Source organism: Microtus ochrogaster, unplaced genomic scaffold (assembly GCF_000317375.1).
Source record: "Microtus ochrogaster isolate Prairie Vole_2 unplaced genomic scaffold, MicOch1.0 UNK36, whole genome shotgun sequence".
In the NCBI taxonomy this organism is placed as follows: Eukaryota; Metazoa; Chordata; class Mammalia; order Rodentia; family Cricetidae; genus Microtus; species Microtus ochrogaster.
The window spans coordinates 532,015-549,229 of record NW_004949134.1 but is presented as its reverse complement, the minus strand read 5'-3'; the positions used below and the strand labels follow the sequence as shown (position 1 = coordinate 549,229).

Here is a 17,215-nt window from a genome sequence, read left to right as displayed (position 1 = left end):
TAACATTCTTAGGGATAAATGACAATAATTTATTTCAAATGTATATTAATGATATATGTTTACTGACAAGATGATAGTTTAACTGCTAGCAATTCAATAGGAAAGGAACAGCCTTTTCTTCTATTTTCAATATAAAACATAAATTGGTTTATGACTATAACTCTTAACGAGTACAGATGAATATAGATGCAAGCTAGAGGAAAAATTTCTTTTTATCAGTAAAAATAGTTATTATATATTATATCCTTATGGTGAAAATCTATTTTTAGTTAAGAATCACCTAGTCCTAGACAGCTTAATGCTAGCTTCATTCCTTTTGACTCTCAATTTCTCCTGTAAGATAATCTGCTCCAGTGTGTTGACACATGTACGATCTTCCATAACATTTGAAAAGGAAAATCAACATCTGTTTTCAAAAGACATTTATATCATTAGTATGTAACTATTGTTAATATTAAGCATTCCTTCTGTTAGTAAGCACTACCTATAATCATTGGGACAAAATGAAGATAAAAGCTGTTGATATTTCAGGGAGAGAGATGGAATGTTGATATTTCAGTGAGAGACATGGGATATTTATCTTTCTGAACCAGAGTTACCTTACTCAGTGCAATTTTTTAGAGATACATTCATTTACTTATACATTTCATAATTTCACGTTGCTTTAAAAGTGGATAAAATTTCATTGTGAATATGTTCTACATTGTCATTATCCATTCATCAGGTAATACATATCTAGTCTGATTTAATTCCCTTGCTCTTGTAAACAGAGCAAGAGTGAACAAGGTTGGACAAATGCCTCTGAAGTAAGATATAGAAACCTTTGTGTATATGCCTTGATACAGCTGTGTAGCTGAGCTGCATTTCAACCTAGGGAACCTCTACACTGATTTTTATAGTGACTGAACCAATCTACATCCCCACCAATGCTAAATAAAGGATCGTCTTTCCCCATATCCTAACCAGCATTTGCTGCCATCTGATTTCCTGAATATGACCATTCTGACTAGAGTGAGTTGAAATCTCAATGTAGTTTCAACTTGCATTCCCCCGAAAACTAGTAATGTTGAATACTTTTAAAAATCATTTATTAACAATTTGCCTTTCTTCTTTTGGGAATTCTCTATTCCCTTCAGTGCCTCATTTTTAGACGATTTATTTATTTTTATGTGAATGCAAGTGTATTTGTGCCTATAGAGGTCAGAAGAGGGCATGGAACCTCCTGAAACTGCAGCTCTAGATGATTGTGAGACACCATGTGGGTGCTGGGAACCAAACTCGGGTACTATAGAACAGTCAGTGCTCTTAATCTCTGAGCTATCTTCTCCAGTCCTAATGGCTTATCTTTGATTGTTTTGGGTTTTAGTTCTTTGTGTATTGTATATATTAATATTCTGTTTGAAATGGAACTCGAAAATATTTTCCCCACTTTGTTGTCTGACATTCAATTGAAAATTTCCTTTGCTACACAGAAAATTTTTGGTTTCATGAGATTCCATTGTCATATTTTCTGACACTGGGTAGTTGTCTATTATATTGGTTAAAAGTTGTTATGGATAATGGTCAGGGGAAAATGCTAAACAAAGGAGATTAGACTCAGATCTTGTTTTGAAATGAAAAAATGGGAAATTTTGTGAAATGATGCTCTTGTACACTGTAAAGGTTTGTCACTCGTTTTGATTTAATAAAAGAGTGATTGACCAGTAGCCAGGTAGGAAATATACTTGGGGCAACCAGACTCGGAGAATTCTGTCCCAAGTTAGATGCAGAGAAAGGAAGATGAGAATGTCTTACTGAGAAAAGGTACCAAGCCATGTGGCTAAACATAAATAAGAATTATGGGTTAATTTAAGTTGTAAGAATTAGTTAGTAATACACTTGAGCTAAGAGGACAAACAGTTTATAATTAATATAAGCCTCTGTGTATTTACTTGGGACTGAATTACTGGGGAACCAGGTGGGACAGAAACTTTTGTCTACAGTCTTCAGTTGTGTATCCACTAAGGAGACGACCAGGCTCCAATAGATAGTTCCAACTTTTAGTTACATGTGGTTAAATACACACACAGACAAACAAACACAGAGAAAAATAACAAAACCACTAACCAACAAAACTCACCAATACAAAAGGAGACTTGTAGAAGTGTGTAAAGTGTAGTAGATGTAGAAAGAGGATGTGGGGAGGTATAATAATCAGAGTGCATCTTATACACATCTGAAATTGTAAAAAAAAAAAGTCTATCCCTCTAAATAGAATATGTGCTCCTAGACACCACTTAAAGCACTAGAGATAAATCCTGGTCCTACTGCCAGTGGCCCCACAGACTATTCAACCTTAAAACTCTCCCCCACATTCATTGAGCCTAATTTGATCTTATGCAAGTTTAAAATTTAAAATTTAAAGTTTAAAATTTAAAAATTAAGCTTCACATTTTTTCTGGTACCAATGTGATTTTATTTATACTTGAGGATAAAAATATCCCTATAAAATATTTTACCAAAAACCTTAGGTACAGATAATTCACTATATTTAACAGCTTGTTTCTGTCAAAACACCTCATAATTATCTAGTTGCTTACAGGTAAAATGTAATATAAAGATTGATCTGGATAAGCATGAAAGTAATTATATGCCTATTCATGAGTTAAAATTATTCACTTAGGCTGTGTCATGATATATGAATATTTTATTACCATTAATAACCCCAGTCTTTATCACCATGTATCAGAAGAAAGAGAAAAAAATATTTAAGGCTCAGTGATATAAGAAGGCAATTTCACTAGTTGATGTATCTAAAAGTCAAAGAAAATGACTCTAAAATTGTTTTTTTTTATTATTAATGGCTCAGTTCTTTCTTTAAACCAGTGTTTATGGGACAGTCCGGTGGGAGCTCTTGATTGAAGTCTGGATGGTACATTCAGAAACTCTTTTCATTTGACTAGTGAAGATCTCTTTTGTCACTTAATTGGATAGGAGGATTAGAAATCCTTTTTATTTGGTGGGGAACATTAAGTAATTTATTATTTTTGTTTTCTGGTTGGGTGAATATGGGTGTCTCTGTGCATATGAGGGCTGAGGCTCTTAATCTAACAGGAGCTGGAGTCAGCCTGGGAAGTCAGCTCGGATCCTCTACAAGAGTAGTGGTCATTCTCAATAACCAAGCTGTCTCTCCAGCCCCAATAAGCAACTTATAATGATAGACATCCAACCTTTCGGGACTTGAAAGAATCTTAATTAAGGCAAACAATAACAATATGAGAAATCTAAGCTTTCTCCATTTAGTAGACATGTACTATACAGTTGGAAGGCACAGTCTAGGTTTAAATTTAGCAACCTCAATGTTTTAATAACTTTTAAAATAGCATGAGTCTTTAAAGTTTCAAAGTCTACCTCTAGTGACAGACTTCCTCGAACAAAAGCCACACATTCTAAAACTCCCCCACATAGTGTCATCTACAGGAGAATAAGGATTCAAATGCAAGACCTTATGGGAGACATTCTCATTTAAATCACTACAGCACATCAAATTTGAAATATTCACCAAGATTACATTAGTTGTAGTGTGTAGGGTAGATCTTATGATGGGACATGAAAATAAATATTAACTAGGAAAAGAATGTAATTTTTATATAAAACTCAATTTTTATAAGAACTCAAGCAGGGCAGGAACCTGGAGGCAGAAGTTTCCACAGAGGCTTGCTCCCTACTAAGACTCCAACCAGTGGAGAAGATGCCTAAACTGGCCTTAACCTGTAGTCAGATTGATGAGTATCTTGTCATCATAGAACCTTCAACCACTAACAGATGAAAACAGATACAAAGATCTACAGTGAAGCACTGGTCCAAGCTAAGAGAGACCAGTCCAAGACTGGGAGGAGTGATAATATGAGCAAAGGAGGTCAAGACCATGATGGTGATACCTGAGCTAGTGAAAGCTCACTGACTCTGTACTTATAGCAGGGGAACTTGCATAAGATCAAATTAGGCTCAATGAATGTGGGGGAGAGTTGTAAGGTTGAATAGTCTGTGGGGCCACTGGCAGTAGGACCAGGATTTATCTCTAGTGCTTTAAGTGGTGTCTAGGAGCACATATTCTATTTAGAGGGATACATTGCTCAACCTAGATATAGGGGTGAAGGTCTTAATCTTACCTCGAAGTGAAGTGCCAGACTTTGTTGAATCCCCATAGGAAACCTTACCCTTTCTGAGTAATGGATGGGAGGTGACGTGGAGGGAGGGATAAAGCAGGAGGAGGGGAGGGAGTGGGAATGAAGGATAGCTGTGTAAAATGAGAAAGAAAAGATTATATTAAAAATTCTTAATAAAAAATAAATAAAAATTTATTTGTTAATAAAAAACTGGCTAAACAAATGCTGGAAAGAAACAGAGGAAACAGTTTTAAGACATACTTATATAAGTGTTTAAATAACTGTATCACATCTCAGTTAAAATGTTGGGTGTTACAGATTTAAAAGCTACGGAAAATAATGGAATATTTATTTTTGTTAAGATTATGACAGATTATATAGACTAGCAATTTTTCCATATGTCTCAGAAGGATTCTAAGCATCACGTGAAGAGATAAGCTGTGTAACAGTGGCATTAATAATAATCACCATTATTCTAAAATAGAAGCATGTGAAAGAAGCTACCTTATTTTTCTGAAACTGGTCATCATAAAATGTTAAAAATATGTAACATGTAATACAGCTGCAAATCTGAACTGCTAGACTCCAATGGAAGTCATTTTAAGCCTTCACTCAGGACCTATTAAAATTGCTAACTACAAGCCAATAAATTATAGTACATCAATTTCTATAAAAAATGAATCACAAAGTGATACCAGCCTATTGAGAAGTCATAGGAGGTGTTGGAGAGATAGATCAGAGGAACCAGATTCAGTTCCCAGTACTCAGATGGTAGTTTACTAATGTCTGCAATCCAGTTCCATGGGATCTGACAATCTCTTCTGCATTTTTCTGTTACTGTATGCCTGTGGTGGACAGATATACATGCATGCAAAAATACTCATATGCATAAAAATAAAAATAAATAAGTCTTTTAAAAGCTATGGGCTATTTCATGTAGGCATAGCAGTACATTATTAAATTCTTATGCTACTGATATATTATAGTTAAAAAATAAATAATGATAGTAATAGTAAAACTATGTATGCTATTTTTTTAAGAAAGTTTTATTTATTTATTTATTTATTATGTATACAATATTCTGTCTGTGTGTACGCCTGCTGGCCAGAAGAGGGCACCAGACCTCATTACAGATGGTTGTGAGCCACCATGTGGTTGCTGGGAATTGAACTCAGGACCTTTGGAAGAGCAGGCAATGCTCTTAACCTTTGAGCCATCTCTCCAGCCCCTGTATGCTATTTTTTATAAACTGTTTCAGAAGGCTAGAAACAACCCAGATGCAGTGGGAGATATTTGTAATCCTAGCACTTTTGAAGCTGACGTGGGAGGATCATGAGTTTAAGGAACACTTGGGCTGCACAGTAAGATCCTGTCTCAAAACAAATCAAAAAAGGTAAGGAGGCTACAATACTCACCTTGGGGGACAATGGCTTATTTTTTTTTTTAATTTTTTATTGTCAGTACCAGTGCTGATTGAAGTTACAGATGCAAATAACAGGTTTGACTTTCTACATATCATGAAATTTTAAGGTTCATATCATAAAAGTACATTTAAGGTTTCTAAAAAACCATCACCAAGTCCAACTAATTCTCCAACACTAAAGAGTTCTTACTACAGGATTACAATTGTTTATTTATGGAAATATTATTTCCCTGTGTGTATGACTTAACATATAATTTGAGACTTAAAAATGGAGGGCTTGATTTAATTTGTTTTTATTTCAACTCCCTGTGTTTGTATGAATTTTTATTCTAAACTACTCCTTACCTAAGGTACAGCTAATAGTTCTAGTTTGGAAATACAATGTGTGTGTGGTGTGTGTGTGTGTGTGTGTGTGTGTGTGTGTGTGTGTGTGTCTTTTACTCCTTATAGCCCTGGATACTCCTACCTTTAAGCAAGATCTTACTTCTCAAATTCTAAAATACACAGATATCACTAAAAATAACTCACGAAACTTTATGTCTCTATCCCTGTAAATTCTAGAGATTCCCATTCCACAGGACTGGAGAGGCCAAAATTTTGTATTGTGCAATGCCTTGCTAGGTGGCTTCATACTATGGATTCAGTGGATTGTACTTTAAGCGGTTGTAACTTTGCCACTTTACCTATACTATAGATTTTGGGTAGTTGTATGTGTCAGTGACAAATAACTGAACTAAACAATCATGAAGGAGAATAGCTTATTTTGACTGACAGTTTCAGAGGCTTCAGTCCAAAAGCAGGTCATCCCTTGCTTTGAGCCTAAGCAGTGGGAGCATGTGGTATAATCTGCTCAGAAGTGATAAGGGGCTGAAAAACAAAAGAGCTACCCAGGACACATCCATAATGTTCTACTTCCTACAACTAGCCTCTGCCTCATAATGATGCTATTACATTATGAATAAATCAGGAGATCAATCATTGATTTCAATGATTCCTTCATGATGCAATCACTTCCCAATGATTGGATCCATCAGCTGAGGACTAAAGCCTCGACAAAGAACATTTGGGGAAACACTTCGTGTCCAAATCATAATGTTTCTGCTTGATGTTATGCTCCCAACTTTATATAACTACTGCTAATTATCTAATTTACATCAGCCATTGTGAATGACTAGGAAATTTCTGTTGAGAGAGTCTGAAAAACCGTGTGTCTTACCGGAGTCTGATTGATCAGTGGAAGCATCATCCCATATTGAGAGCTGCTACTGTATGCTATTATAGCTAATTAAATGATCTCATTTATAGTATGTGCTGACATAGTTCCTGAAAAATATCCTTTCCAATGGTGATATCTTCAACTCGTTTCATTACACTGGAGCCACAACCCAATTCAAAGCCATGTCTACAAAAGTTGGCATTTAGTCAACTAAACATTTGAATGCTTCATTGTTCCTAAAGCAGAAAGCAAAAGACTAATTTCCCTAACTTGTAATTGCAGGTACAGGTTTTGTTTGCAGTCTTCCAAAAGAAAAGTGTCTCAGTGAAGGAAAAATTTAAATGAGAGGGTTAGGAAGGGTATTTGAATCCTCTGTCTTTTTCTTTAAAATCCGTCTTTCTTAAGAGCTGAGACTAAATTATGGGGTGTCTTTTTCATAGTAAGTAGCTCAGGGGGTTGGAAGAAAACAAAAGGAAACTGTCCAAACATAGTCATTAGGTCATCTTAAGTATTTTTCAATAAAACTGCAAACAGGTAAGAATCTACCCGGGAAAGGATAAATAAAATAACTAGGGATAAAATAATTGCATGCTGTAGTCATGCACGAGAGATAACCAGATTTTACCTGTAGGTCTTTCACCTAATTCTTTAACTGAAATTATTTGTATTTTTGGTTTTGCTTTTTCTGTCAGAGAATAGTTCCCAGCATGTAATCTGACAAATCCTCTCTGAGGAGTCTGAACACTAATTAGCCAACTACATTGAAGGCCTCTTAAACTCTGCAGTGTGGACACAAAGGGGACCTTGCCTTCAGATATATCAAGTTATCTATCCATCAGGAAAGACTGGCAAGAAGGATTTTTACATAGCCATCTTATTTGGCTGATTTTTCATTTTATAAACTTTATTGTTACTCTGTGAAACTTTCCATATAAAATTGAAGGTTCTCGCTTTATTTATTTTATCTTATGTATACCAGTGTTTTGTCTACACATTGTGTGCCTGGTGCCTGAAAAGGCCAAAGAAGGTACCAGATCTTAGGAAACTGGAGTAATAGAGAGTTAAGTTTGAGAACTGCGATTTGGGTGTTGGGAACTGATCAGACATCATCTGCAAGCACAAGTTCTCTTAAGAGTTGAATAATCTCTTTAGTCCTAGAACCTCTTTTTCGTGACTTTTGATTCCTTTCTCTATTTTTTGAAATTTCATCATGTTCTTTTTGCTTACTAGAACTCCTCTGAAACCACCACTTAAAATATCAAATTCTTACTGACTGTAGCAGATCATCAACTAATGCTTTGGAAAAATAAACATACAATATCTTCTGTTTAAAGCTAAAATTAGTAAAGTCAGAACACAAAATGATGGGCTTTCCCTGCACTATCCAGTCTTCTCCCAGTGTGCCCCACCTTGTTCTGGGAATGTCTGTCTATCCAACACCTCATCCACAGAGCACAGAATATTGTACATTTGCAGAAACTCCAACTTTTCCTTCAGGTCACAAGTGACTCGAATACTATTTGCTCTGTGTACATGAACTCAGTGAACTAAAAGCAAAAAAAAATCCTTGATTTCTTGACTACTAATAGAGCTTGCTGTAACATCAAAGAAATGCTTTGAAATGCATCATTATTTCTTACCTCGTTTGTAAAGGGCATTGCTAACCAGCTTTGTATTTACTACTACCTTGAAGATTTTGTGTTCTTACATGTCTTACTAAATATGGCTATGGGCACAACATTGACTCCAGTTGTAAGTACATTTAACCTCCAATAGGAAAAAAAACAAATAAAAAATGTCTTATGTTTGTTAAAAGGAGATAGCACAGCCAAAGCCTCATTCCTACCTCTACCAAAGGGCTATGACAACGACAACTTAGAAATGAACTTTGTGTGGTTTTCTTTTAAGAGCTACTGGGGCAAAGTAAAATATATTATCACTTTTAGATCTGCTTGAGAAAAAAAATGCTCACACACTCTCTTACAGATGGACTCAGAGAATAGCCTTGATTCAATCAACAGAATGCCAAAAATAATATACCTGCAATTTTATAACTCTATCAATATAAAACAATTGAGTTTTGAATATCTATCTATGCTGTGTAACTGGTTGAGAAAAATCATTCTGAATTCCTGATGGACAATTTCTGTCATTTTTTTTTCATGCACTGATATATTTAAGAGTCTTTCATGGGTTTCTAGCTCTTTATCTTATAATCTGTGTTATCTTGTATCAGGAACATATGTAAAACTACTCATGTTTCTTGTTATGACACCTATATAAAGTCCATGTCACACAGTTGTATATCAAACAGAGTAACACAACATAGATCTGCTTTGACACATATGTATTTCATGTTTGTCTCATAATACTTTGGTCAAACATTCACAAACGTTGTATTACTCCATAAATAACAGTCCAGAAGCAAAATTCACATGGCCTGTCTAATATTTTGTGCTCAATTTATACACTACGGAAGTGAACATTGCTTTTCAACATTTTACATTTATTTGGTACCCTGTATTTTTAGTGTTGAAGTGCTACCTTCCTCAAAATCCAAAGCTGCCTGAAGGTAAAAGAAAAGGCTTCGTTAGAAGGTGCTCTTAGTTTTCCAACAAATTAAAAAATATCATTTGCCAGGACTTTCCTAGACTTCTCTGCAGCTTACATTGTATTTTCTTAAGAATTACGTTAAGCCATATAATGACCCTAGTAGGCAGATTATATTGTTGCTTGTTTTACAGATAATAAAACTGAGACTCCAAGATGTTGTGTAATGCCTAAGCTTTCAAATTTAGCACTGGTGTATTTAGGATTTGAACCTGGCTAGTCTAATTTCTGAGGTCCCAGTTCCTGACAGATGCTTTCCAGCACATTCAAAATTATAATGAAAGTAAAAGTTGGAGATTTGAAAAGGGGTACTCAAATCTTTTGAAGAGTGCCTACTCTGCATTATGAATCCTAACAGACAACATCAACAATCTTCCTTCCTGTATCAGTCCTACTAATAAAAGACCAACATTTTATAAATATTGCTTACAAAGTTAAGATAATAATTGTTAACATTAGAAAAGTAAGGGGCTTTTCATTTCAAATCTGGTAAGGGAGAAATGCTAGATGTGGGTTTCCGTCTACTCACTTGGGCTAGATGTTCCTTCTGCTCACATAGCATCTCTATTCTCAAACAAAACATAATATGAACAACATGCTTGTTTAAATTGTATTGTTCCTTTCATTTTTATTCCTTTTAATTAGCATTTATTAGCTGTACAAAATAATGGGTTTCATTACGACATTTCATGCATGTGGATAATATCCTCTGAACATCTTCAGTTCCCTTTTGGCATATCTTGCTCTGCCCTCTTTACGCTCTTTCCAGAGTTTTGGATTAAGAGAACAAGACACTAAAGGGCTTCAGGTCAAACAAAACGTACTTCTGTCTTTCTAATATTTTCAAGCCACGGTGAATTCCTTTTAGCATCATCTTGAATTACCTTTTTCTTGGAAATTGAGTAACACTGCTAGCATTTTGAAAGGCATCGATACAAATGCATATTATATCATAAGAATAGACAATTAGAGAAAGCGTATAAGATAAAGTACCTACACACAGGCTGTAATTGCAGCTGGTAATTAAACTGAAGTGTTTCATTTTCTCAGTCAGCTCATCAGTGACACTGGAAAATAAACAATTTGGAAGTGAAACCCTTGGGGGCAAACAATAGTAATTAATTGCATTTTCCAATGGAAAAAGGTTTCCCGAAGTCTGTTTGGAATGACCTCTTGAGTAACATACCCAGTGATTTACACTGTGAGCAGAGGGCGGGATTCATAACCAGACCTGATAGGACTTGAATATTCATGACATTTCCAGCTTGATTTAGATTTCAAACCCATGTCTTTTGTCAAATTTATTGCCTCCTAGGTTAAAAATGAAGGCAGATTTATATTCTGAAATATTCATCACACAATGAGATAATCAGCTTGGAAAGATTTTACAATGGTGGAAACACATACTGTGGAGCTGCTACCAGTTTCTTCCAGCTTGAAATCTCTTCAAATATCAGAACATTTACTTTTTAGATTTTTGAGAAGTGAAATGCAAGTATTTATGAATATAAATTTAGGTTCACATCTCATTTGTTTACTAGATTATAATCACACAATCCAGACTATTTCATCACTGTTCACTTGCACATAAGAGAGTTGTGTTCTGTATGTACACACGTGTGAGTGAGTGTGGGGGGGGGAGAAAATTTTGATCACATGGAATAGACATCTGTTACTCAACTCTGATATATACTGCTTGATTTCATGCCTGACCTGAAGTAAGTTTTATCCCTTATGATACCACTTCATTCAGTCAAGTGCTATAGCACTTGATTTCCTTGTTTTCTTATGGTATTGACATGTCCATTGAATTAGATAGGCATGTATAACAGCCAAGGCCCCAAAATAAACTGTGTATTATTTGATTTTACCATATAATAAATAGCCTTTAAAATAGTAGTTTAAAGCCGGGCGCCTTTAATCCCAGCACTCGGGAGGCAGAGGCAGGTGGATCTCTGTAAGTTCGAGACCAGCCTGGTCTACAGAGCTAGTTCCAGGACAGGCTCCAAAGCAACAGAGAAACCCTGTCTCAAAAAACAAAAAAAAAATAGTAGTTTAAAATGATTGTTTGTTAAACTTATGATTGTACAAGAAGGCTTTTGAATCTGGGATGGATCTTCTGGGTTAACCCAGGCTCATCAGGACTCAACAGATGTATACCTCAGTGTCTGCAAGGAGCATTCAAGTTATTTATATAGGCTTTTCTATGTCTTCCACTGCACTGGCTCTTTTTGGCTCCACATCCTTTTAAAATTTTTAGCTGGCATTTCAAATAGTGATATGGGTGGGGATTCCAAGCTCAGAAAGAGACATCTAATTCAAATGAACAAGCACCTTTGGTGACTCTGCTGTTATTCCATTAGTTACTTCAAGGGATAAATCTCAGTACTTGGTGAAACACACACACACACACACACAAACAACAACAAAAACAGACTACTAAGATGCATAATAATTTCAAGGCCTATCACCATAACAATGCAGTGCATAGACATAGAAGAAATACAAGATAGCTTTTTAATCACCTCAAGTTTTGGTATTATTTTAGGAACTTAAATGACTGTATGTAAATTAATGGGGAAATTATGTGGTACAAGGGAGAGCAGATACTGACCCTTTTTTAAATGGCTATGCATATTTATTTATTGACTGCATGAAGTTTACACTTTTCTAAATTTTATTAAGACTGCAATCGTTCATTTTTAAAGGAATTCAATGAACCCTTATAGAAAAAAAAAACTAGATACCATGTAAAACATTACAGTCATGTGTCTGTCACCTACCTACCAACCCTTCTGTTTAAACATTAAGGAGGAAAATCAAGACTTACCACAGTACAGGACAATTGCTACTTCTGAGAAGAATAACTAAACATCTTCAAGTATTTTCATACATTACTTCTCTCAAGTACCCTAAATGGAAAAGAAGTATTTGTTATTACTTAATTTGCATTTCCATTAAATATATGCATGCATGAAAGGCATCAAATTGTTATAATTAATGAAATTCAGAAACTTTTCTTCTGTTACTGCCACATAATCCATTTATTTTCCCATTTTTCTACAGACAATATTTCTAATAACACTCTACCTCCACTAAATAAGACAACTACAATAATGGTGAAATGTTTTAGCCACCATTACCCACTTTGGTTTTTCTCAATGTCCATTCTTATGGAAAGTTATGTATCCCCAAGCAGACCTCTCATCTTGCAACCAAACAAACAACAGATGTGGACTATAGGCACTATACAAAGAATTGTATTTGAGCCAGTTGGGACACAAGGCAGATACCAGCTTTGGAATACTGAACCAATGATGATAGGCTCCTTGGAAGGGTCCTGATATAAGGCTGACAGCAACAAGGACTTTCCCAATCCCCAGATTTCAGAAAGTCAAGGTAATCATTATGTCACATGGAAGATACCTGGTTTTATTTTATCCATAATGCTCACTTTGAGATTGGGTAAAGGCCATCTAGACACCCATTGTATGTATGTTGGGGCCAATTTCAGAAAAGTCCAAGGAAGTCCTGCAGGACTTGGTTGGAGTACGTCTTAGAGGTTAGGGACCAGCACAGCCAAGGTAATGGGCTCCCTCAAAGATTCAGTATAAGTTTGAGCCTTTAGAGGTATTTCTCCCAGCCTTAACAGCACTAAACACATTTGGAATCTTTTGCAATGATTTTTCTGTTCTATACCAGAGACAGGGTGACTCTGTGGGCTTCTGAATCACTAGCATCCAGTACAGGAAATATCCAAAAGTACATGTTCAGGAGGTGAAAGGTTTGACAAAGCCAGGGTCTCTCATGTCTAGCACAAGCATATATTTGAAAATGTGAAGAAAGTATTTTCTTTCACAGAATATCCTGGAGTGGTGTTCATAATATTCACCCTGTCCCATATAACTTCAGACAGTCTGTGTTGTGGAAGCATGTAAGGAAACTCTCCTTAGAACCTGACAGTGCTCTATCTTCTTGAGATGTCATTCGCTCTTCATTCATCTGCTCAGTATGTTTTAACACACTTGCAAGATTACTATATATTGCGCTCATACCAGAGTAATCGTTCATGTCCTCCAAAATTCTTTTGTGGCTTTCTTTTTTAAAGGTTCTTCCTACTCATGGCCATTGCATGTAGGTGGATCTCTATGAACCTAGTCTAATGAACCAGAATGGAGTCATCTCTTTGTGCCCATCACTTGGCAATGCTTAGCATTGGACTGGGCTCAGCCATATGTTTTAGGAAAAGACCCACATCTGGGGCAGACATATCTTGCATACGATCCTACCTCTGCCATTTAATGACTTGGACAAGTTTCTTTATTAGCATATTGATTGATACAAGCAGGTATTTTAATGTAAAAGTAACCTGATTATGTCATGTCATCCAACTGACCTCCAGAATTGTTTCATTATCTGTTTGGCATTAAAGTATCCTTCTTTCTATACCATTTCATGTCAACCTACAAGTCCTGCAGATTGGTTTAGCATAATGGTTCCATTTCCAATGTATTGATCATGAATATGCATTCATTTGACAAAAAAAGAGCTTCTATAAAGAGTTATATTTCTAAAATTTTGCACAGCAAATGGATTTTTACATAAAGCATTTCCATAAGAACTAGCCATTCCTCTAGTCATTCATTTAACTCTTCCTTTATTTTCTTACAATGTACTAATTAATCATAGACAAATCTGTGATAATATAGCCCATACATTGCATCAGGGCTCAGGCTAGATGAGATCATGATGATTCAGTTTTCAAAGTATTGATTATGGCCACTGAAGAGGCTAAGACGTTTTAAAGCCAGCTTGACATTATAATCAAATAATCAAAAGAGCCCTTAAATTGAATTCTACTTTGGCCCGATTGTCTTTAAAAGCTAGCTCTGATATTAATGCATGGATGTTCACATCTTTAATTTGGAATGAGGCCACTGACACAATAGAGGAGATGAGGTTCCATAATTTTCAAGTGCACACATTCTTTTTTTCATTGATCTTGGATAATAGATCACTCCATTGGCTCCATTGCAGCATTTACATTTAGTCTGCCTAATTCAAAATTGGCCAGTAAATGGAATACCTTGACCTAAAGGTCAGTTGAATGAAGACTCTTTAAAAAACCCAAGAGAATACTGTGTTATATTGGTTATGTGAAGTGTAAAATTTCTTTATTTCTCCAAAATACTACGGCCTTACATACATTGTTATTTCACAGGCCATTGAAATATTATAAAGCACTATAAACACATATACAGACACACATTCTTTCTTGACTGAACAAAACTCTGTTATCTTTGCTGATTCCTTAACCAAAAAACACAGGACATTGGTCATCATAGACTAAGAAAAATAAATATCATTACAATTGACAGTCATGGAGAGGCCATTTTGGTGAATTGGAAAAAGAACGAAAGAATGAATGTGTTAATATGGGACAAAGTAGCATGATTTTAAAAGTAATATTGGTTGCATTAAAATAAACCATTCAAATAACAGCACGCATGTGCATTGATGGGTACACACACTATTGTTATATGTGTGTATAGTTTGTAATTGATAAACATGTGTATTATATATATATATATGTCATTTGTAAATGATTTTTGTGATTTAATTTGTTACGAAAACCAAATAATTGGCTACTTCACCTTAGAGTTTCTTCAGATTGAAAGATTATTATTTTCTTTTTATAACTGAGTTAATCCCTTCTTGCTGGAAATAGATTCTGAGCTGGGGAATTTTGTGCATATCTGTATTTTTCCCTAACCTTATTAACTCAAATGGATGAAATTTTACCATTAAAATATTTTAAGGCATAATAGACATATTAGTAAAATTATTATTGCTTCATGAACATTTATATTGATTGTGTTAAAATATAAAATAATCCATGAATTTGGTAAGGTGGCATCTAAAATACTACATGAATATTACAAGATTTGATGAGGTATGTGCAGTATTAACTTTATTTTTGACAGCTCTGATCACTGCTTGTAGAGAAAGCCTTCCCCTAAATATAAAGTTGTTAAATTTGTTCAATTTAAAGGGAAACATAGGTTGACATGTTACAAAGTACTTACTAATAAGTTTAGAAGTTTGACCAAGTAATTAAAATCTTTATTTATTGCAAATCATGACAATGCCCATTCTAGGAGAAAAATTAAAGCTTCAATCTATCTTCATAGCTAAATATGATACTAATTTATTATGTTACCATGCTTTACCTTAACCTAAATTCTGTTTCTGTGCTAAATAAGTTGTTTAAACAAAATAATCTTTAAATTATAAAAATGTTATTTGGTTGTATTTGGAGATACGGCATTTTAATGTCTCCTACAAGTCCTACCATGATGATATTGAAACCAACTAGCATTTGTTACATACTCATTTGGTTCACCACTCTCTGTGCTAGAATACCATAGCAAAAAGATGAATAAAGCATGATTCTTGTCCTCAGAGGAGAGGATGCATACACAGAAAATGTAACGTAGAGCGTAAGTACTACAATGGTGAAAACTGAGTTGCTCAGAACAATTGAATGGGAGATTTTTCTGAAAGCATAAACAATGACAGATGCTTCATAGTGATGACACTGGAGCTTAGAATTCAAGAAGCTGTGTGGGAATATCCCAAGGGTGCCCTCGGAGTTCACTGATTCACAAGGGACACTCACTAGAGTCAAAAATCCAGTTCTAACAATGTCTGCAAAGAAGTTCATTAGACACACAGTACTAGGGGACTTTATTGGTATGTGATCTCATAAACAATTTCTGTCTATTACCTATCCAAATCAAATATTCCTAGAAACAGAGAGACTGTTCATCATTAAGCCTACTGTTTGCATAAACAGTTTGGGTGCGGAAGGTATTCTTATTGGGGCATGATTAGATACCTCTTGATGTCTAAGGTCCCAGATGCCAACTGAGTGCTAAGCTGACATTCAGACTGTTCTAAGGATAATGGTATGGTCTCTCTGGATTGTTCTATGCATGAGTGAGTAGGACATCCCCAGAGAGAATTGGCAAAAGAATTAATTCAAGCTGTGAAAACATCAAAAGGCGAACAGGGTTATAATTGGTTCAAGAATATTTAATTCTGTGTGATATTTAGAAAGTCAAATCCCAATCTCTGACATGTCAGATGACTCCTAGCACCCCTTACCAGGTATCATCTTCTAAAGAGAGTTAAAACAGCATTTATGCAAAATTCAAGATACTTTACCTCAATCATCTATGTTAGTAATATAAAGATAAATCCATATCTAGATATTGGTCTTGCTTCTCTGATTTATTTTCTTAGTGTGTCCACTTCTTGACCATAACAATTTTCAAGTTTTATAGTTCAAAGGTAATGTTGTTCTTAGGGAAGAGTATGTACTTTCAGGAATGACATTTCAGAACATAGCATATTCCTAAAAGTACTCAATGCAAAACTTTTCTTTTGTCACTAGTAGTAACTGTGTTGCCTATAAATCATGGGATTGTGTTGTTCTTTCCCCTGAGCAGATTCAGATATGCTTTTATGTCTACCAGATGATATTCTAGTATATTACAAAGTTGCACTAAATCTGGATTTCACTAGGAAATGCTGAAAGCTGTGGCAGTTATAAATATTTTACTGTGGACTGCCATGTGCTAGCTGTTCACTATTGAATTCAGCTCTGTGGAATACTAATAATTTGCTACTGCTAACTTGAACACATTCTCTGCTTCAGTAAATACTCTGATTTATGTTGATTCACGAGTTCCACATGTTCACGGACAGTCAATATCGTATATATTCACCTTATAAATGGTGTAATTGGTACAGTGT

At 35.1% G+C, this 17,215-nt stretch overlaps 1 protein-coding gene across 2 annotated transcripts in view; it reads left to right on the top strand.

Moving 5' to 3' along the window:
- Il1rapl1 (interleukin 1 receptor accessory protein like 1) overlaps positions 1 to 17,215 on the top strand; it is a 1,234,859-nt gene that overhangs the window by 1,087,951 nt on the left and 129,693 nt on the right. The window lies entirely within an intron of this gene.